This window comes from Phocoena sinus, chromosome X, assembly GCF_008692025.1.
Source record: "Phocoena sinus isolate mPhoSin1 chromosome X, mPhoSin1.pri, whole genome shotgun sequence".
In the NCBI taxonomy this organism is placed as follows: Eukaryota; Metazoa; Chordata; class Mammalia; order Artiodactyla; family Phocoenidae; genus Phocoena; species Phocoena sinus.
Genome location: NC_045784.1, coordinates 86,881,382 through 86,904,188, shown reverse-complemented (window position 1 = coordinate 86,904,188; position 22,807 = coordinate 86,881,382).

The window sequence follows — 22,807 nt, the reverse complement described above, 5'->3', positions numbered from 1 at the left end:
CTGGACCTGCCAAAGAGGCAAGAGACATTTTCTTCCCTCTTTGTTTCCTGGTGCACGAGGAGAGGGGATTAAGAGCGCTGCATAAAGGAGCTCCAGACACGAGCGCGAGCCGCGGCTAACAGAACAGATCCCAGAGACGGGCATGAGATGCTAAGGCTGCTGCCGCCGCCGCCAAGAAGCCTGTGTGCAAGCACAGATCACTATCCACACCCCCCTTCCAGGGAGACTGTGCAGCTCGCCACTGCCAGGGTCCCGGGATCCAGGGACAACTTCCCCAAGAGAACGCATGGCGCGCCTCAGGCTGGTGCAATGTCACGTCGGCCTCTGCTGCCACAGGCTTGCCCTGCACTCCGTACCTCTCCCTCCCCTCGGCCTGAGTGAGCCAGAGTCCCCGAAGCAGCTGCTCCTTTAACCCAGTCCTGTCTGAGCGAAGAACAGACACCGTCCTGCGACCTACACGCAGAGGTGGAGCCAAATCTAAAACAGCCGTGGGAGCTGTGAGAACAAAGAAGAGAAAGGGAAATCTCTCCCAGCAGCCTCAGAAGCAGCGGATTAAAGCTCCACAATCAACTTGATGTACCCTGCATCTGTGGAATACATGAATAGACAACGAATCATCCCAAATTGAGGAGGTGGACTTTGGGAGCAAGATTTATGATTTTTTCCCCTTTTCCGCTTTTTGTGAGTGTGTATGTGGGAGATTTGCCTGTATAGATTTGCTTTCACCATTTGTCCTAGGGTTCTATCTGTCCGGTTTTTTTTTTATTGTTTTTGTTCTTTTGGGGTTTTTTGTTTTGTTTGTTTTTGTTTTAAAAATATATATTTTTTCTTAATAATTATTTATTTGAATAACTCTATTTTATTTTATCTTACTTTATTTTATCTTCTTTCTTTCTTTCCTTTCTTCCCTCCTTCCTTCCTTCCATCCTCCCTCCCTCCTTTCTTCCTTTCTTTCTTTCTTTCTACATTTTCTCCCTTTTATTCTGAGCCATGTGGATGAAAAGCACTTGGTGCTGCAGCCAGCAGCCAGTGCTGTGATTCTGAAGTGGGAGAGCCAACTTCAGGACACTGGTCCACAAGAGACCTCCCAGGTCCATATAATATCAAATGGCAAAAATCTCCCAGAGATCTCCATCTCAACAACAGCACCGAGCTTCACTCAAAAACCAGCAATCTAGACTGCTAGACACTCTATGCAAAACAAGTAGCAAGACAGGAACACATGCCCATCCATTAGCAGAGAGGCTGCCTAAAATCATACTAAGGTCACACACACCCCAAAACACACCACCAGTCATGGACCTGCCCACCTGAAAGACAAGATCCAGCCTCATCAAACAGAACACAGGCACTAGTCCCCTCCACCAGGAAGCCTACACAACCCACTGAACCACCATTAGCCACTGGGGGCAGACACCAAAAACAACGGGAGATACAAACCTGCAGCCTGCAAAAAGGAGACCCCAAACACAGTAAGATAAGCAAAATGAGAAGACAGAAAAACACACAGCAGATGAGGGAGCAAGATAAAAACCCACCAGATAACAAATGAAGCAGAAATATGCAGTCTACCTGAAAAAGAATTCAGAATAATGATAGTAAAGATGATCCAAAATCTTGGAAATAGAATAGACAAAATGCAATAAACATTTAACAAGGACCTAGAAGAACTAAAGATAAAACAAGCACGACGAACAACAAAATAAATGAAATTAAAAATACTCTATATGGGATCAATAGCAGAATAACTGAGGCAGAAGAATGGATAAGTGACCTGGAAATAACTACTGCAGAGCAGAAAAAAGAAAAAAGAATGAAAAGAAATGAGGACTGTCTCAGAGACATCTGGAACAACATTAAATGCACCAACATTCGAATTATAGGGGTTCCAGAAGAAGAAGAGAAAAAGAAAGGGACTGAGAAAATATTTGAAGAGATTATAGTTGAAAACATCCTTAATATGGGAAAGGAAATAGTTAATCAAGTCCAGGAAGCACAGAGAGTCCCATACAGGATAAATCCAAGGAGAAATACACCAAGACACATATTAATCAAACTGTCTAAAATTAAATACAAAGAAAACATATTAAAAGCAGCAAGGAAAAAACAACAAATAACACACAAGAGAATCACCATAAGGTTAACAATTGATTGTTCAGCAGAAACTCTGCAAGCCAGAAGGGACTGGCAGGGCATATCTAAAGTGATGAAGGAGAAAAACCTGCAACCAAGATTACTCAACCCAGCAAGGATCTCATTCAGATATGATGGAGAAATTAAAATCTTTCCAGACAAGCAAAAGCTGAGAGTTCAGCACCACCAAACCAGCTTTACAACAAATGCTAAAGGAACTTCTCCAGGCAAGAAACACAAGAAAAGGAAAAGACCTACAATAACGGACCCAAAACAATTAAGAAATGGGAATAGGAACATACATATCGATAATTAACTTAAATGTAAATGGACTAAATGTTACCACCAAAAGACACAGATTGGCTGAATGGATACAAAAACAGAACCCATATATATGCTGTCTACAAGAGACACACTTCAGACCTAGAGACACATACAGACTGGAATTAAGGGGATGGAAAAAAATATTCCATGAAAATGGAAACCAAAAGAAAGCTGGAGTAGCAATTCTCATATCAGACAAAATAGATTTTAAAATAATGACTCTTATATGCCACAAAGAAGGACACTACATAATGATCAAGGGATCATTCCAAGAAGAAGATATAACAATTGGAAATATTTATGCACCCAACATAGGAGCACCTCATTATATAAGGCAAATACTAACAGCTATAAAAGGGGAAATCGACAGTAACACATTCATACTAAGGGACTTTAACACCCCACTTTCACCAATGGACAGGTCATCCAAAATGAACATAAATAAGGAAACACAAGCTTTAAATGATCCATTAAACGGGAAGGACTTATTGATATTTATAGGACATTCCATCCAAAAACAAGAGAATACACGTTTTTCTCAAGAGCTCATGGAACATTCTCCAGGATAGATCATATCTTGGGTCACAAATCAAGCCTTGGTAAATTTAACAAAATTGAAATTGTATCAAGTATCTTTTCCGACCACAATGCTATGAGACTAGATATCAATTACAGGAAAAGATCTGTAAAAAATACAAACACATGGAGGCTAAACAATGCACTACTTAATAACGAAGTGATCACTGAAGAAATCAAAGAGGAAATTAAAAAATACCTAAAAACAACGGATAATGGAGGCATGGCGACCCAAAACTTATGGGATGCAGAAAAGCAGTTCTAAGAGGGAAGTTTATAGCAATAAAATCCTACCTTAAGAAACAGGAAACATCTCGAATAAACAACCTAACCTTGCACCTAAAGCAATTAGAGAAAGAAGAACAAAAAACTCCAAAGTTACCAGAAGGAAAGAAATCATAAAAATCAGATCAGAAATAAATGAAAAAGAAATGAAAGAAACGATAGCAAAGATCAATAAAACTAAAAGCTGGTTCTTTGAGCAGATAAACAAAATTGATAAACCATTAGCAAGACTCATCAAGAAGAAAAGGGAGGAAACTCAAAGCAAAAGAATTAGAAATGAAAAAGGAGAAGTAACAACTGACACTGCAGAAATACAAAAGATCATGAGAGATTACTACAAGCAACTCTATGCCAATAAAATGGACAACCTGGAAGAAATGGACAGATTCTTAGAAATGTACAACCTGCCAAGACTGATTCAGGAAGATATAGAAAATATGAACAGACCAATTTCAAGCAGTGAAATTGAAACTGTGAATAAAAATCTTCCAACAAAAAAAATCCCAGGACCAGATGGCTTCACAGGCGAATTCTATCAAACATCTAGAGAAGAGCTAACGCCTATCCTCCTCAAACTCTTCCAAAATATAGCAGAGGGAGGAACACTCCCAAACTCATTCTACAAGGCCACCATCACCCAGATACCAAAATCAGACAAGGATGTCAAAAAGAAAGGAAAATACAGGTCAATATCAATGATGAACATAGATGCAAAAATCCTCAACAAAATACTAGCAGATAGAATCCAACAACACGTTTAAAGGATCATGCACCATGATCAACTGGGTTTTATTCCAGGAATGCAAGGATTCTTCAATATATGCAAATCAATCAATGTGATACACCATATTAACAAATTGAAGGAGGAAAACCATATGATCATCTCAATAGACGCAGAGAAAGCTTTCGACAAAATTCAACACCCATTTATGATAAAAACCCTCCAGAAATTAGGCATAGAGGGAACTTTCCTCAACATAATAAAGGTCATATATGACAAGCCCACAGCCAACATCGTCCTCAATGCTGAAAAACTGAAAGCATTTCCACTAAGATCAGGAACAAGACAAGGTTGCCCACTCTCAACACTCTTATTCAACATAGTTTTGGAAGTTTCAGCCACAGCAATCAGAGAAGAAAAGGAAATAAAAGGAATCCAAATCGGAAAAGAAGAAGTAAAGCAGTCACTGTTTGCAGATGACATGATACTATACATAGAGAATCCTAAAGATGCTACCAGAAAACTACTAGAGCTAATCGATGAATTTGGTAAAGTTGTAGGATACAAAATTAATGCACAGAAATCTCTGGCATTCCTATACACAAATGATGTAAAATCTGAAAGCAAAATCAAGAAAACACTCCCATTTACCATTGCAACAAAAAGAATAAAATATCTAGGAATAAACCTACCTAAGGAGAAAAAAGACCTGTATGCAGAAAATTATGACACTGATGAAAGAAATTAAAGATGATACAAATAGATGGAGAGATATACCACGTTCTTGGAATAGAAGAATCAACATTGTGAAGATGATTCTACTACCCAAAGCAATCTACAGATTCAATGCAATCCCTATCAAGCTACCACTGGCATTTTTCACAGAACTAGAACAAAATATTGCTCAATTTTTATGGACACACTAGAGACCCCGAATAGCCAAAGCAATCTTGAGAACGAAAAACGGAGCTGGAGCAATCAGGCTCCCTGACTTCAGACTATACTACAAAGCTACAGTAATCAAGACAGTATGGTACTAGGACAAAAACAGAAAGATAGATCAATGGAACAAGATAGAAAGCCCAGAGATAAACCCACGCACATATGGTCACCTTATCTTTGACAAAGGAGGTAGGAATGTACAGTGGAGAAATGACAGCCTCTTTCATAAGTGGTGCTGGGAAAACTGGGCAGGTACATGTAAAAGTATGAGATTAGATCACTGCCTAACACAATACACAAAAATAGGCTCAAAATAGATTGAAGACATAAATGTAAGGCCAGAAACTATCAAACTCTTAGAGGAAAACATAGGGAGAAAACTTTATTACATAAATCACAGCAAGATCCTTTTTGACCCACCTCTAAGAGAAATGGAAATAAAAACAAAAATAAAATGGGACCTAATGAAACTTCAAATCTTTTGCACAGCAAAGGAAACCATAAACAAGACCAAAAGACAACCCTCAGAATGGGAGAAAATATTTGCAAATGAAGCAACGGACAAAGGATTAATCTCCAAAATTTATAAACAGCTCATGCAACTCAATAACATAAAACAAACAACCCAATCCAAAAATGGGCAGAAGACCTAAATAGACATTTCTCCAAAGAAGATATACAGACTGCCAATAAACACATGAAAGAATGCTCAACATCACTAATCATTAGAGAAATGCAAATCAAAACTACAATGAGATATCATCTCACACCAGTCAGAACGACCATTATCAAAAAATCTAGAAAGAATAAATGCTGGAGAGGGTGTGGAGAAAAGGGAACACTCTTGCACTGCTGGTGGGAATGTGAATTGGTACAGCCACTGTGTAGATCAGTATGGAGGTTTCCTCAAAAAACTACAAATAGAACTACCATATGACCCAGCAATCCCACTATTGGGCTTATACCCTCAGAAAACCATAATTCAAAACGAGTCATGTACCTAAATGTTCATTGCAGCTCTATTTTTTTCATCTTTACTGGACTATAATTGCTTTACAATGGTGTGTTAGTTTCTGCTTTATAACAAAGTGAATCAGTTATACATATACATATGTTCCCATTCCTCTTCCCTCTTGCATCTCCCTCCCTCTCACCCTCCCTATCCCACCCCTCCAGGCGGTCCCAGAGCACGAAGGTGATCTCCCAGTGCTATGCGGCTGCTTCCCACTAGTTATCTACCTTACGTTTGGTAGTGTATATATGTCCATGCCTCTCTCTCGCTTTGTCACAGCTTACCCTTCCCCCTCACCATATCCTCAAGTCTATTCTCTAGAAGGTCTGTGTCTTTATTTCTGTCTTACCCCTAGGTTCTTCATGACTTTTTTTTTTCTTAAATTCCATATATATGTGTTAGCATACGGTATTTGTCTTTCTCTTTCTGACTTACTTCACTCTGTATGACAGACTCTAGGTCCATCCACCTCATTACAAATAGCTCAATTTCGTTTCATTTTATGGCTGAGTAATATTCCAATGTATATATGTGTCACATCCTCTTTATCCATTCATCCTATGATGGACACTTAGGTTTTTTTCCATTTCCTGGCAATTGTAAACAGAGCTGCAATTAACATTTTGGTACATGACACTTTTTGAATTATGGTTTTCTCAGGATATATGGCCAGTAGTAGGATTTCTGGGTCATATGGTAGTTATATTTGTAGTTTTTTAAGGAAACTCCATACGGTTCTCCACAGTGGCTGTATCAATTTACATTCCCACCAACAGTGCAAGAGTGTTCCCTTTGCTCCACACCCTCTCCAGCATTTATTGTTTCTACATTTTTTAATGATGGCCATTCTGACTGGTGTGAGATGATATCTCATTGTAGTTTTGATTTGCATTTCTCTAATGATTAGTGATGTTGAGCATTCTTTCATGTGTTTATTGGCAGTCTGTATATCTTCTTTGGAGAAATGTCTATTTAGGTCTTCTGCCCATTTTTGGATTGGGTTGTTTGTTTTTTTGTTATTAAGCTGCATGAGCTGCTTATGAATTTCGGAGATTTATCCTTTGACAATTGCTTCATTTGCAAATATTTTCTCCCACTTATTGAAGAGGCTGTCCTTTTTCCACTGTATATTTCTGCCTCCTTTATCAAAGATAAGGTGACCATATGTGCGTGGGTTTATCTCTGGGCTTTCTATCCTGTTCCATTGATCTATCTTTGTTTTTGTGCCAGTACCATAATGTCTTGATTACTGTAGCTTTGTAGTATAGTCTGAAGTCAGGGAGCCTGATTCCTCCAGCTCTGTTTTTCGTTCTCAAGATTGCTTTGGTTATGCGGGGTCTCTAGTGTGTCTATAAAAATTGTGCAATTTTTTGTTCTAGTTCTGTGAAAAATGCCAGTGGTAATTTGATAGAGATTGCATTGAATCTGTAGATTGCTTTGGGTAGTAGAGTCATTTTCACAATGTTGATTCTTCCAATCCAAGAACATGGTATATCTCTCCATCTATTTGTGTCATCTTTAATTTCTTTCATCAGTGTCTTATAATTTTCTGCATACAGGTCTTTTGTCTCCTTAGGTAGGTTTATTCCTTGATATTTTATTCTTTTTGTTGCAATGGTAAATGGGAGTGTTTTCTTGATTTCACTTTCAGATTTTCAACTTTAGTGTATAGGAATGCCAGAGATTTCTGTGAATTAATTTTGTATCCTGCTACTTTACCAAATTCATCGATTAGCTCTAGTAGTTTTCTGGTAGCATCTTTAGGATTCTCTATGTATAGTGTCATGTCATCTGCAAACAGTGACAGCTTTACTTCTTCTTTTCTGACTTGCATTCCTTTTATTTCCTTTTCTTCTCTGATTGCTGTGGCTAAAACGTCCAAAGCTATGTTGAAGAAGTGTGGTGAGAGTGGGCAACCTTGTGTTGTTCCTAATCTTAGTAGAAATGCTTTCAGTTTTTCAGCACTGAGGATGATGTTGGCTATGGGTTTGTCATATATGGCCTTTATTATGTTGAGGAAAGTTCCCTCTATGCCTACTTTCTGCAGGGTTTTTATTATAAATGAGTGTTGAATTTTGTCGAAAGCTTTCTCTGCATCTATTGATATGATCATATGTTTTTTCTCCAATCTGTTAATATAGTGTATCACGTTGATTGATTTGCGTATGTTGAAGAATCCTTGCATTCCTGGAATAAACCCCACTTGATCATAGTGTATGGTCCGTTTAATGTGCTGTTGGATTCGGTTTGCTAGTATTTTGTTGAGGATTTTTGCATCTGTTTTCATCATTGATATTGGCCTGTAGTGTTTTTCTTTGTGACATTCTTGTCTCGCTTTGGTATCAAGGTGATGATGGCCTTGTAGAGTGAGTTTGGGAGTGTTCCTCCCTCTGCTATGTTTTGGAAGAGTTTGAGAAGGATAGGTGTTAGCTCTTCTCTAAATGTTTGATAGAATTCGCCTGTGAAGCCATCTGCTCCTGGGCTTCTGTTTGTTGGAAGATTTTTAATCACAGTTTCAATTTCAGTGCTTGTGATTTGTCTGTTCATATTTTCTATTTCTTCCTGATTTAGTCTTGGCAGGTTGTACATTTCTAAGAATCTGTCCATTTCTTCCAGGTTGTCCATTTTATTGGCATAGAGTTGCTTGTAGTAATCTCTCATGATCTTTTGTATTTCTGCAGTGTCAGTTGTTACTTCTCCTTTTTCATTTCTAATTCTACTGATTTGAGTCTTCTCCCTTTTTTTCTTGATGAGTCTGGCTAATGGTTTATCAATTTTGTTTATCTTCTCAAAGAACAAGCTTTTAGTTTTATTGATCTTTGCTATGGTTTCCTTCATTTCTTTTCATTTATTTCTGTTATTATTTTTGTGATTTCTTTCCTTCTGGTACCTTTGGGGTTTTTTTGTTCTTCTTCCTCTAATTGCTTTAGGTGCAAGGTTAGGTTGGTTGTTCAAAATGTTTCCTGTTTCTTAAGGGAGAATTGTATTGCTATCAACTTCCCTCTTAGAACTGCTTTTGCTGCATCCCATAGATTTTGGGTCGTCGTGTCTCCATTGTCATTTTTTTCTAGGTAATTTTTGATTTCCTCTTTGATTTCTTCAGTGATCACATCGTTATTAAGTAGTGTATTATTTAGCCTCCATGTGTTTGTATTTTTTACAGATCTTTTCCTGTAATTGATATCTAGTCTCATAGCATTATGGTCAGAAAAGATACTTGATACAATTTCAATTTTGTTAAATTTACCAAGGCTTGATTTGTGACCCAAGATATGATCTATCCTGGAGAATGTTCCATGAGCACTTGAAAAAAATATGTATTCTCTTGATTTGGGGTGGAATTTCCAATAAATATCAATTAAGTCCATCTTGTTTAATGTATCATTTAAAGCTTGTGTTTCCTTATTTATTTTCAATTTGGATGATCTGTCCATGGGTGAATGTGGGATGTTAAAGTCCCCTACTATGAATGTGTTACTGTCAATTTCCCCTTTTATGGCTGTTAATATTTGCCTTATGTTTTGAGGTGTTCCTATGTTGGGTGCATAATTATTTCCAATTGTTATATCTTCTTCTTGGAATGATCCCTTGATCATTATGTAGTGTCCTTCTTTGTGTCTTATAAGAGTCATTATTTTAAAGTCTATTTTGTCTGATATGAGAATTGCTACTCCAGCTTTCTTTTGGTTTCCATTTGCATGGAATACCTTTTCCATCCCCTTACTTTCAGTCTGTATGTGTCCCTAGGTCTTAAGTGGATCTCTTGTAGACATCAAATATATGGTTCTTGTTTTTTTATCCATTCAGCCAATCTGTGTCTTTTGGTGGGAGCTTTCAGTCCATTTACATTTAAGGTAATTATCGATATGTGTGTTCCTATCACCATTTTCTTAATTGTTTTGGGTTCCTTATTTTAGGTCTTTTCCTTCTCTTGTGTTTCTCGCCTATAGAAGTTCCTTTAGCAGTTGTTGTAAAGCTGGTTTGGTGGTGCTGAACTCTCTCAGCTTTTGCTTGTCTGTAAAATTTTTAATTTCTCCATCATATCTGAATGAGATCCTTGCTGGTTTGAGTAATCTTTGTTGCAGGTTTTTCTCCCTCATCACTTTAAATGTGTCCTGCCAGTCTCTTCTGGCTTGCAGAGTTTCTTCTGAAAGATCAGCTGTTAACCTTATGGGGTTTCCCTTGTGCGTTATTTGTTGTTTTTCCCTTGCTGCTTTTAATATGTTTTCTTTGTATTTAATTTTTGACAGTTTGATTAATATGTGTCTTGGTGTATTTCTCCTTGGATTTATCCTATGGGACTCTCTGTGCTTCCTGGACTTGATTAACTACTTCCTTTCCCATATTAGGGAAATTTTCAACTATAATGTCTTCTAATATTTTCTCAGTCCCTTTCTTTTGCTCTTCTTCTTCTGGAAACCCTATAATTCTAATGTTTGTGTGTTTAATGTTGTCCCAGAGGTCTCTGAGACTGTCCTCAGTTCTTTTCATTCTTTTTTCTTTATTCTGCTCTGCAGTAGTTATTTCCACTATTTTATCTTCCAGGTCACTTATCCGTTATTCTGCCTCAGTTATTCTGCTATTGATCCCATCTAGAGTAGTTTTCATTTCATTTATTGTGTTGTTCATTGTTGTTTGTTTCATGTTTAGTTCTTCTAGGTCCTTGTTAATTGTTACTTGCATTTTGTCTATTCTATTTCCAAAATTTTGTATCACCTTTGCTATCATTATTCTGAATTCTTTTTCAGGTAGACGGCCTATTTCCTCTTCATTTGTTAGGTCTGGTGGGTTTTAATCTTGCTTCTTCATCTACTGTATGTTTTTCTATCTTCTCATTTTGCTTGTCTTACTGTGTTCAGGGTCTCCTTTTTGCAGGCTGCAGGTTCATATTTCCCATTGTTTTTGGTTTCTGTCCCCAGTGGCTAAGATTGCTTCAGTGGGTTGTGTAGACTTCCTGGTGGAGGAAACTAGCGCCTGTGTTCTGGTGGATGAGGCTGGATCTTGTCTTTCTGGTGGGCAAGTCCACGTTTGTTGATGTGTTTTGGGGTGTCTGTGGACTTATTATGATTTTAGGCAGCCTCTCTGCTAATGGGTGGGTTTGTGTTCCTGTCTTGCTTTTTGTTTGGCATAGGATGTCCAGCACTGTAGCTTGCTGGTCGTGGAGTGAAGCTGGGTGCTGGTGTTGAGATGGAGATCTCTGCAAGATTTTCGCCATTTGATATTATATGGACCTGGGAGGTCTCTTGTGGACCAGTGTCCTGAAGTTGGCTCTCCTACCTCAGAGGCACAGGAGTGACTCCTGGCTGCAGCACCAAGTGCTTTTCATCCACATGGCTCAGAATAAAAGGGAGAAAAATTAGAAAGAAAGAAAGAAAGAAAGAAAGAAAGAAAGAAAGAAAGAAAGAAAGAAAGAAAGAAAGAGAGAGAGAAAGAAAGAAAGGAAGAAAGAAAGGAAGAAAGAAGGGAGGGAGGGAGGGAGGAAGGAAAGAAGGAGGGAAGGAAGAAAAAGAGAAAGAAAGAAGATAACATAAAATATAATAAAGATAAAATATAATAAAGTTATTAGAATAAAATAATAATTATTAAGAGAAAAAGAAAACAGATGGATAGAACTCTAGGACAAATGTTGGAAGCAAAGCTCTACAGACAAAATCTCACACAGAAGCATACACATACACACTCACAAAAAGAGGAAAAGGGGAAAACATCATAAGTCTTGCTCTCAAAGTCCACCTCCTCAATTTGGGATGATTCGTTGTCTAAAGGAGGGAAGGAAGGAAAGAAAGAATGAAGATAAAGTACAATAAAATGAAGTCATTAAAATAAAAAGTAATCATTAAGAAAAAAATTAAAAAGCAAAACGGACGGATAGAACCCTCGGACCAATGGTGGAAGCAAATCTATACAGACAAAATCTCACACAGAAACATTCACATACACACTCACAAAAAAGAGGAAAAGGGGGAAAAAATCATAAATCTTGCTTTCAAAGTCCACCTCCTTAATTTGGGATGATTTGTTGTCTATTCATGTATTCCACAGATGCCGGGTACATCACATTGATTGTGGAGCTTTAATTCGCTGCTTCTGAGGCTGCTGGGAGAGATTTCCCTTTCTCTTCTTTGTTCTCACAGCTCCCAGGGGCTCAGCTTTGGATTTGGCCCCACCTCTGCGTGTAGGTTACTGGAGGGCATATGTTCTTCGCTCAGACAGGACGGGGTTAAAAAAGCCACTGATTCGGGGGCTCTGCCTCACTCAGGCCGGGAGGAGGCAGGGGCATGAAGTGCGCGGTGAGCCTGCAGTGGCAGAGGCCGGTGTGATGTTGCACCAGCCTGAGGCACGCCGTGCGTTCTCCCGGGGGAGTTGTCCCTGGATCCCGGGACCCTGGCAGTGGCGGGCTGCACAGGCTTCCTGCAAGGGGTGTGTGGATAGTGACCTGTGCTCGCACAGAGTCTTCTTGGTGGCGGCAGCAGCAGCCTTAGCATCTCACACCTGTCTCTGGGATCTGCGCTTTTAGCCGCGCCTCGCGCCCGTCTCTGGAGCTCATTTAAGCAGCGTTCTTAATCCCCTCTCCTCGTGCACCAGGAAACAAAGAGGGAAGAAAAGGTCTCTTGCCTCTTCAGCAGGTCCAGACTTTCCCCCAGACTCCCTCCCCACCAGCCATGGTGCACTAGTCCCCTGCAGGCTGTGTTCACACCGCCAACCCCAGTCCTCTCCCTGTGCTCCAACCGAAGCCCAAGCCTCAGCTACCAGCCCTGCCTGCCCCGGTTGGGGAGCAGACAAGACTCTCGGTCTGGTGAGTGCCAGTCAGCACTGATCCTCTGTGCGGGAATCTCTCCGCTTTGCCCCCCACACCGCTGTTGCTGTGCTCTCCTCCCCGGCTCTGAAGCTTTCCCTCACCACCACCCACAGTCTCTGCCTGCAAAGGGGCTTCCTACTGTGTGGAAACCTTTCTTCCTTCACAGCTCCGTCCCACTGGTGCAGGTCCCATCCCTATCCTTTTGTCTCTGTTTATTCTTTTCTCTTTTGCCCTACCCAGGTACGTGGGGGGTTTCTTGCCTTTTGGGAGGTCTGAGGTCTTCTGCCAGCATTCAGTTGGTATTCTCTAGGAGTTGTTCCACGTGTAGATGTATTTCTGATGTATTTGTGGGGAGGAAGGTGATCGCATCTTACTCTTCTGCCATCTTCCCCTGGGCTACTGTCCTCAATTCTTTTCATTCTTTTTTCTTTATTCTGCTCTACAGTAGTTTTTTCCACTGTTTTATCTTCCAGGTCACTTATCCGTTCTTTTGTCTCAGTTATTCTGCTATTGTTCCCTTCCAGAGAATTTTTAATTTCATTTATTGTGCTGTTCATGATTGTTTGTTTGCTCTTTAGTTCTTCTAGGTCCTTGTTAAATGTTTCTTGTATTTTCTCCATTCTATTTCCACGATTTTGGATCTTCTTTACTATCATTATTCTGAATTCTCTTTCAGGTAGACTGCCTATTTCCTCTTCATTTGTTAGTTCTGGTGGGTTTTTACCTTGCTCCTTTATCTGCTGTGTGTTTCCTGTCTTGTCATTTTGCTTAACTTACTGTATTTGGGGTCTGCTTTCACAGGCTGCAGGTTCGTAGTTCCCATTGTTTTTGGTGTCTGCCCCCAGTGGCTAAGGTTGGTTCAGTGGGTTGTGTAGGTTTCCTGGTGGAGGGGACTAGTGCCAGTGTTCTGGTGGATGAAGATGGATCTTTTCTTTCTGGTCGGCAGGTCCCTGTCTGGCAGTGTGTTTCGGGGTGTCTGTGACCTTCTTATTATTTTAGGCCACCTCTCTAGTAATGGGGGGGATTTCATTCCTGTACTCCCTTCCCTTTTTTGAAGTATATAATATAGTATTATTACCTGTAGGTACTTTGATAAGATCAGAGGCAGTGACTGGTCAGCAAGGTCCCTGGTTTTCCAGAACCACTATGTTTCCCCAAGTCAGAGAGTTCATTTTTAAGCCAAGGTGGCCCCATACTGAGACAACAGTGGGATTCTGGATCAGAGGACAAGTGTCCCAGATGTAGCCAGTGTCAATCCTCTGGCATTATGAGTTATAGAGGTCATACTTTTTCAAGGGCTGAAGCTGACATCTCTATAGTGTTGGTGCTATAGGGGCATCATTTCAAAGTTCTTTTGGTGGAGTCCACAGGAATCTCCTAGGCTTCTTGCCTTTTAATTGGCTCACCATAATTAGGGGGGCTATCTTGTCACATCTAACGTGGTGTGGTTTATTGATGGGCTTTCCTGCATAGCATTTTATCCAACTGAATTATTATGTTCACCCAAGACCTCATTTGAATGTGGGGCCTATATATGAGACCCATCCTATCACTAAGAGTCATTCTCTTTTTTCCAAGGCACTGGAAAGATATTACCAACATGCCTGAGCTTTCTACTAACTTTTCTGTTTAGCAATAAATGTTCCAAGAAAGCTACCTCTAAAACCCAGTAAAAGAGAAAAAAGTGAATGAGATGCTGAGTTACTCCACCTATGTCTACAAGATTCTGAAGCATGTTTGCTTTGACGTTGGCATTTCATCAAAGGCCATGAACATCATGAATTCTTTCCTTTACTACATACTCAAGTGCGTCTCAGACAAGGCCTCCTACCTTGCCTGTAGCACAAGTTGCTCAAATGTCAACTCCAGGGAGATATATACAGCCTTGTGCCTGCTACCCATAAAGGTGGTTGATTACACTGGGTCTGAAGATACCAAGGCCATCACCAAGTACATCAGCCACAAATTTACCGCCCTCAGGAGGATTTGAGTAACAAACACCAAAGGCTTTTTTCAGCTCCACATATTTTTTTTAAAAATAGTAATAACTATAGCCCAGTAAATTTGGATCTATTTTAATTTTTGGTCTTGTGGCATTATGCTGATTTTAAGATGTCATTCTTATAATGAGCTAAATATTATCTGATCTCAAGTTTAATGTATCTGTAGTGAAATTTGTTCAGAAGAAAATAGTGGATTGTGTCCAATAATATTCCGTTTTACTGCTTTACTAAAAGGGCAGTTCTGGCAGTTATTTTTCTAGGTAAGCCTTTAAGGGGTTCTGTAAGGTCAAAACTATTTTTCATAATGATGTTATTGTTTTTCCACACCCATCCTTCCATGGGTATACAGTGGAATTTCCAGAAGTGTATTATGTGTGTGATGTCAAATAAGTCAAAAGCAAACAGAAAAACAGACATCTCAAGTTAATGATTTTACTGCTTTTCTATGTATGGGAAGATGCAAGAATCTGGGCTCATTGAAATTATTCCTTAGATATGCATCTTAACTATCTAGGGCCAGTATCCAGAGCACAGAATGTTTCATTTTCTCCATCCTGAATTCCCCTCCGGGCACACCTGTGGGGGGTGGTTGCAAGTGGCTGATGGCTTGATGGCTGATAACTTTTGTTGTTTACTGGAATGGCAGGCAGCAATTTTTGTCCACACATTTTTCATATGAACTTGCATTTTAGGTTATCATGTAATTAGCTTGCCAGACTTAGCAAATAAAAATACAGAATACCCAGTGAAATTTGAACTTCAGATAAACGATGAATAATTTTTTAACATTAGTACATTGCACGCAATATTTGGGCTAAATATTGTTACTGAACAAAATTTGGGTCTGCTCACCCACGGGCAATAAAGCCAATCTGCTGACACTGGGTTGTGGTGAAACAAAGTGCAGCATTTATTGCAAGGCAGGAGTCCAGGGCAGCTAATACTCAAAAAAACCTGAACTCCTTGATGGGTTTCAGGGAAGCATTTTTAAAGGCCAGGTGAGGGAGGGGAGTTGCAAGGTATGTGATCAGCTCATGCACAATGATCTGATTTGTTGACGGTGAGGTAAAAGGAAGGTGTCACAGGGGTTAACATTATCAATCCTCAGGCTCCAGTAGGTCTGGGGGCAATGTGCTCACAATCATCAAGTAGCTAATGTCTTCCATTTGGTGGGGTTTTAGCATCCGTAAAACAACTCGGGAAATGTGCAGCAGATACTGTTATCTAGGAGCTAAAGATTCTGTGACTGCCATATGACTGATTTACTATTAAAATTCCTACCAGTCCTCCTGGACCAACTGCTACTTTTGTTTTTATATGGTCACATCCTTTCAGTCATTCATTCTTGAGCCAGGTTTTTGTTACTCAGGGTAAGCATGGGAGACTACAGCTTTTCTACAAACAAGAGAAAAGCAGAGGACATTGAAGGCGGGGTCTGTCTTGCAAAGGCCCCATAGGGTCACGCTCGGTTACATTTTCAGTTGATCCACTTGCACTGCAACTAAGTAAATAGCTGGAATTTTTTTTTTGTCCTTCAGCGGTCAAACCTTTTTAAACTTCACTTTCCTAATGTTTTGTATACTCTCAAATAGTAATGCTAATGTAAAATTTTCTTGTCACATTGACTCTAAGAGTGATGACATTAGCATTACTTCAGCAAACATGATATTGGGCTTTTTTGAGGTCTAACAGTTCAAAATAACATTTTTATATTTCTAAGCATCTTAGTTACTATAAAGAAACATCAAACATTAACACATGCCCTTTTAGCAATGTTTAAGATGAAATTTTTTTATCTTTTACTTTATTCAAATAAATTACACTTATGGTATTCCAATATAAAATCATCCTAGGATTCTTGGAATGAAATCCCTTATTAGGAGGCACTTGAAGAAATGGAGGTATATTGTGATTTGCATGCTAAATGGCTGATGTCATTTAAGCCTGCCATACAATCAGAGGTGTCTTGGAAGTTGCAAGTTTGTCTGACATCTGCCATTGCTTTTTTTTTCTTAATTAAAAAAAATGTTTTAAACGTCTTTATTGGAGTATAACTGCTCTACAATGGTGTGTTAGTTTCTGCTTTATAACAAAGTGAATCACCCATACATGAGGATACATATATCCCCATATCTCCTCCCTCTTGCATCTCCCTCCCACCCACCCTATCCTATCCCTCTAGGTGGTTACAAAGCACCCAGCTGATCTCTCTGTGCTATGCCGCTGCTTCCCACTAGCTATCCATTTTATATTTGGTAGTGTATATATGTCCCTGCCACTTTCTCACTTCGTCCCAGCTTACCCTTCCCCCTCCCCATGTTCTCAAGTTCATTCCCTACGTCTGCGTCTGTATTCCTGTCCTGCCCCTAGGTTCTTCAGAACCATATATATATTTTTAGATTCCACATATATGTGTTAGCATACGGTATTTCTTTTTCTCTATCTGAACTACTTCACTCTGTATGACAGACTCTAGGTCCATCCGCCTCACTACAAATAACTCAGTTTCGCTTCTTTTCATGGCTGAGTAACATTCCATTGTATATATGTGCCACATCTTCTTTATCCATTCTTCTGTCAATGGACACTTAGGTTGCTTCCATGTCCTGGCCATGTAAATAGTGCTGCAATGAACATTGTGGTACATGACTCTTTTTGAATTATGGTTTTCTCAGGGTATATGCCCTGTAGTGAGATTGCTGGGCCGTATGCTAGTTCTATATTTAGTTTTTTTAAGAAACCTCCATACTGTTCTCCATAGTGGCTGTATCAATTTACTTTCCCACCAAAAGTGCAAAAGGGTTCCCTTTTCTCGACACCATTTCCAGCATTTATTGTTCCTCGATTTTTGAGGATGGCCATTTTGACTGGTGTGAGGTGATGCCTCATGGCAGTTTTGATTTGCAATTTCCTAATGACTAGTGCTATTGAGCCTCCTTTCATGTGTTTGTTAGCAATCTGTATATCTTTGGAGAAATGTCTATTTATGTGTTCTGCCCATTTTTGGATTGGGTTGTTTGTTTTTTTGATACTAAGCTGCATGAGCTGCTTGTAAATTTTGGAGATTAATCCTTTGTCAGTTGCTTCATTTGCAAATATATTCTCCCATTCTAAGGGCTGTATTTTCGTCTTGTTTTTCATTTCCTTTTCTGTGCAAAAGCTTTTAAGTTTCATTAGGTCCCATTTGTTTATTTTTGTTTTTATTTCCATTTCTGTAGGAGGTCGGTCAAAAAGGATCTTGCTGAGATTTATGTCACAGAGCATTCTTCCTATGTTTTCCTCTAAGAGTTTTATAGTGTCTGGCCTTACATTTAGGTCTTTAATCCATTTTGAGTTTATTTTTGTGTATGGTGTTAGGGAGTGTTCTAATTTCACTCTTTTACATGTAGCTGTTCAGTTTTCCCAGCACCACTTGTCGAAGGGACTGTCTTTTTCTCCATTGTATATCCTTACCTCCTTTGTCATAGATTAGTTAACCATAGGGGCATGGGTTTATCTCTGGGCTTTCTATCCTGTTCCATTAATCTATATTTCTGTTTTTGTGCCAGTACCATACTGTCTTGATTACTGTAGTACTGTAGCTTTGTAGTCTAGTCTGAAGTCTGGGAGCCTGATTCCTCCAGCTCCGTTTTTCTTTCTCAGGATTGCTTCGGCTATTCAGGGTCTTTTGTGTTTCCATACAAACTGTGAGATTTTTTGTTCTAGTTCTGTGAAAAATGCAAGTGGTAGTTTCATAGGGATTTCATTGAATCTGTAGATTTTTTTGTGTACTATACTCATTTTCACAATGTTGATTCTTCCAATCCAAGGACATGGTATATCTCTCCATCTCTTTGTATCATCTTTAATTTCATTCATCAGTGTCTTATAGTTTTCTGCATACAGGTCTTTTGTCTCCTTAGGTACATTTATTTCTAGATATTTTATTCTTTTATGTTGCAATGGTAAATGGGAGTGTTTCCTTAATTTCACTTTCAGATTTTTCATCATTAGTGTATAAGAATGCAAGAGATTTCTGTGCATTAATTTTCTATCCTGCTACTCTACCAAATTCATTGATTAGCTCTAGTAGTTTTCTGGTAGCATCTTTAGGATTCTCTATGTATAGTATCATGTCATCTGCAAACAGTGACAGCTTTACTTCTTCTTTCCAACTTGGATTCCTTTTATTTCTTTTTCTTCTCTGATTACTGTGGCTAAAACTTCCAAAACTATGTTGAATAATAGTGGTGAGAGTGGGCAACCTTGTCTTGTTCCTGATCTTAGAGGAAATGGTTCAATTATTCACCATTGAGAATGAGGTTGGCTGTGGTTTTGTCATATATGGCCTTTATTATGTTAAGGTAAGTTCCCTCTATGCCTAATTTCTGGAGGGTTTTTATCATAAATGGGTGTTGAATTTTTTCGAAAGCTTCTCCTGCATCTATTGAGATGATCATATGGTTTTCCTCCTTCAATTTATTAATATGGTGTATCACATTGATTGACTTGCGTATATTGAAGAATCCTTGCATTCCTGGGATAAACCCCACTTGATCATGGTGTATGATCCTTTTAATGTGCGGTTGGATTCTGTTTGCTGGTATTTTGTTGAGGAATTTTGCATCTATGTTCATCAGTGATATTGGCCTGTAGCCTTCTTTCTTTGTGACATCTTTGTCTGGTTTTGGTATCAGGGTGATGGTGACCTCGTAGAATGAGGTTTGGGAGTGTTCCTCCCTCTGCTATATTTTGGAAGAGTTTGAGAAGGATAGGTGTTAACTCTTCTCTAAATGTTTGATAGAATTCGCCTGTGAAGCCATCTGGTCCTGGGCTTCTGTTTGTCTCAAAATTTTTAATCACAGTCTCAATTTCTGTGCTTGTGACTGGTCTGTTTATGTTTTCTATTTCTTCCTGGTTCAGTCTCAGAAGGTTGTGCTTTTCTAAGAATTTGCCCATTTCTTCCAGGTTGTCCGTTTTATTGGCATATAGTAGCTTGTAGTAATCTCTCATGATCCTTTGTATTTATGCAGTGTCAGTTGTTACTTGTCCTTTTTCATTTCTAATTCTATTGATTTGAGTCTTCTCCCTTTTTTTCTTTTTTTTGATGAATCTGGCTAATGGTTTATCAATTTTGTTTATCTTCTTAAGAACCAGCTTTTAGTTTTATTGATCTTTGCTGTTGTTTCCTTCATTTCTTTTTCATTAATTTCTGATCTGAAATTTATGGTTTCTTTCCTTCTGCTAACTGGGGCTTTTTTGTTCTTCTTTCTCTAATTGCTTTAGTTGTAAGATTAGGTTTTTTTATTTAAGACGTTTCTTGTTTCTTGCAAAATCTCACTCAGATTTGATGGAGAAATTAAAACCTTTACAGACAAGCAGAAGCTAAGAGAATTCAGCACCACAAAACCAGCTTTACAACAAATGCTAAAGGATATTCTTTAGGCAGGAAACACAATAGAAGGAAAAGACCTACAATAACAAACCCAAAACAATTAAGAAAATGGTAATAGGAACATACATGTCGATAACTGCCTTAAATGCAAATGGAATATATACTCCGACCAAAAGACATAGACTGGTTTAATGGATACAAAAAACAAGACCCATAAATATGCTGTCTATAAGAAATCCACTTCAGACCTAGGGACACATACAGACTGAAAGTGAGGGGATAGAAAAATATATTCCATGCACATGGAAACCAAAAGAAAGCTGGGGTAGCAATTCTCATATTAGACAAAATAGACTTTAAAACAAAGAATATTACAAGAGACATAGAAGGACACTACATAATGATCAAGGTATCAATCCAAGAAGAAGATATAACAATTATAAATATTTATGCATCCAAGATAGGAGCACCTCAAAGCATAAGGGAAATGCTGACAGCCATAAAAGGGGAAATTGACAGTAACACAATCATAGTAGGGTACTTTAACACCCCACTTTCTCCAATGGACAGATCATCCAAAATGAAAATAAATAAGGAAACACAAGCTTTAAATGATACATTAAACAAGATGGACTTAATTGATATTTATTGGAAATTCCACCCCAAAACAAGAGAATACACATTTTTCTCAAGTGCTCATGGAACATTCTCCAGGATAGATCATATCTTGGGTCACAAATCAAGCCTTGGTAAGTTTAAGAAAATTGAAATTGTATCAAGTATCTTTTCCTACCACAACGCTATGAGACTAGATATCAATTACAGGAAAAGACCTGTAAAATATACAAACACATGGAGGCTAAACAATACACTACTAAATAACCAAGAGATCACTGAGGAAATCAAAGAGGAAATCAAAAAATACCTAGAGACAAGTGATAATGAAAACACCATGACCCGGGCTTCCCTGGTGGTGCAGTGGTTGAGAGTCCGCCTGCCGATGCAGGGGACACGGGTTCGTGCCCCAGTCCGGGAAGATCCCACATGTCGCGGAGTGGCTGGGCCCGTGAACCATGGCCGCTGAGCCTGCACGTCTGGAGCCTGTACTCTGCAATGGGAGAGGCCACAACATTGAGAGGCTCGCATAGAGCAAAGAAAGAACCAAAAAATCACCACGACCCAAAACCTATGGGATGCAGCACAACATTTCTAACAGGGAGGTTTCTAGCAATACAATCCAACCTCAAAAAGCAAGAAACATCTTAAATAAACAACCTAACCTGCCATGGCTTTTAAGGCAGTCAGTGTTCACATCTATTTCTGAGGCTCATTTGAATATAATCTGTATATAATCATCCTCCCTCGTTCTCCAACTCACACCTCTTTTTCAAAATGTGTTTGTCATAATGTCTTGAGATATGATTTTGCTTCTCCCAAGAAGGGCCTAAAATGCCTTACCAAGACAAAGAATGTCAATGGGTTGCTTGGGGCCTGCTAGGACAGTTGTTCTACCTACCTGTAGAAGGATCCTCTGCCTTCTCCATTCTGCTATTGAGCCCATTCATTGAGATTTTTTGCTTTGCTGACATGTTACTAAGAAGATTCAGCTCAGTAACAGCCTCCCCTCTGAAACTATGACCATCATGTGTACCACTGTCAGTGACATTCTCCACTATTAGGGAGAACCCAGTCAATAGATCCAAAGATTTTTTTGAGTCCTATGAGTTTATGAAATAATGGTTGTGATAAATTGAAGTGCCTGTTTTTACTGGCACTCTACAAATGTTAAATCGCAGAGTGAGCCCACATGGTTCTCTCTCTTTCTTTTTCCATTTTGTTACACACATGCTCTAAAATTTTTATTTTTTTGCCCAAATATTACCTGATAAGATTTGTATTTATTCAAATTAGACTCAACATGATTTCAAAAGGTTGCTTGTCTTTTGATATTTTCTCACTTTATTTTCCATTTTCATCATATACTATATATACCTTACTTTATAATTTATTTACCAAATCTGTTAGTTCATTTCTTTTTATACATTTTCAGAATTTTTCTGCTTCCCTTTGATAGTGTTCCAAGTAAGTTTCAGATTGTTTTCTGTTTTTTTCAAATTAGAAAAGAAATACCAGTCTAGAAATTTTCTAATAGGAAAATCTTTGGGGGATTGCTTTGATTTTACAGATTTATTTAGGGGCAAATTCACATTTGAGTGTTCCTACCCAAGGCTTGTTGCTGACTCTATTCATACTTCCATTTGAAACTCCAAGCAGATTTATATTTTTCTTCATTATAGTTCATACACATTTTTCACTGAGCTCATCTCTAGTGTTTATTAAAGGATAAATAAAGGATAATTTTCAAAAAACGTAAAATCGTGATTCTCATAGAATTATAAAATGAACGCATCTTAATGACTTTATTGTACTCATAATGAGGAAGTTGGGTAGGTGTTATAACTTGTTTAAAAGAGAATCCAAAACACAGACATATTTATAAATCAAGAATATTGAAATAAACCTTTAGATGAAAACAAAACCAGCTTTTTCCACTGGAAAGGAAGATTATTCTCTCCAGGATAAAACTCACTTTCATATCTATAAACAAAACTTATTTTTTATTACTTTATCTTTTCAG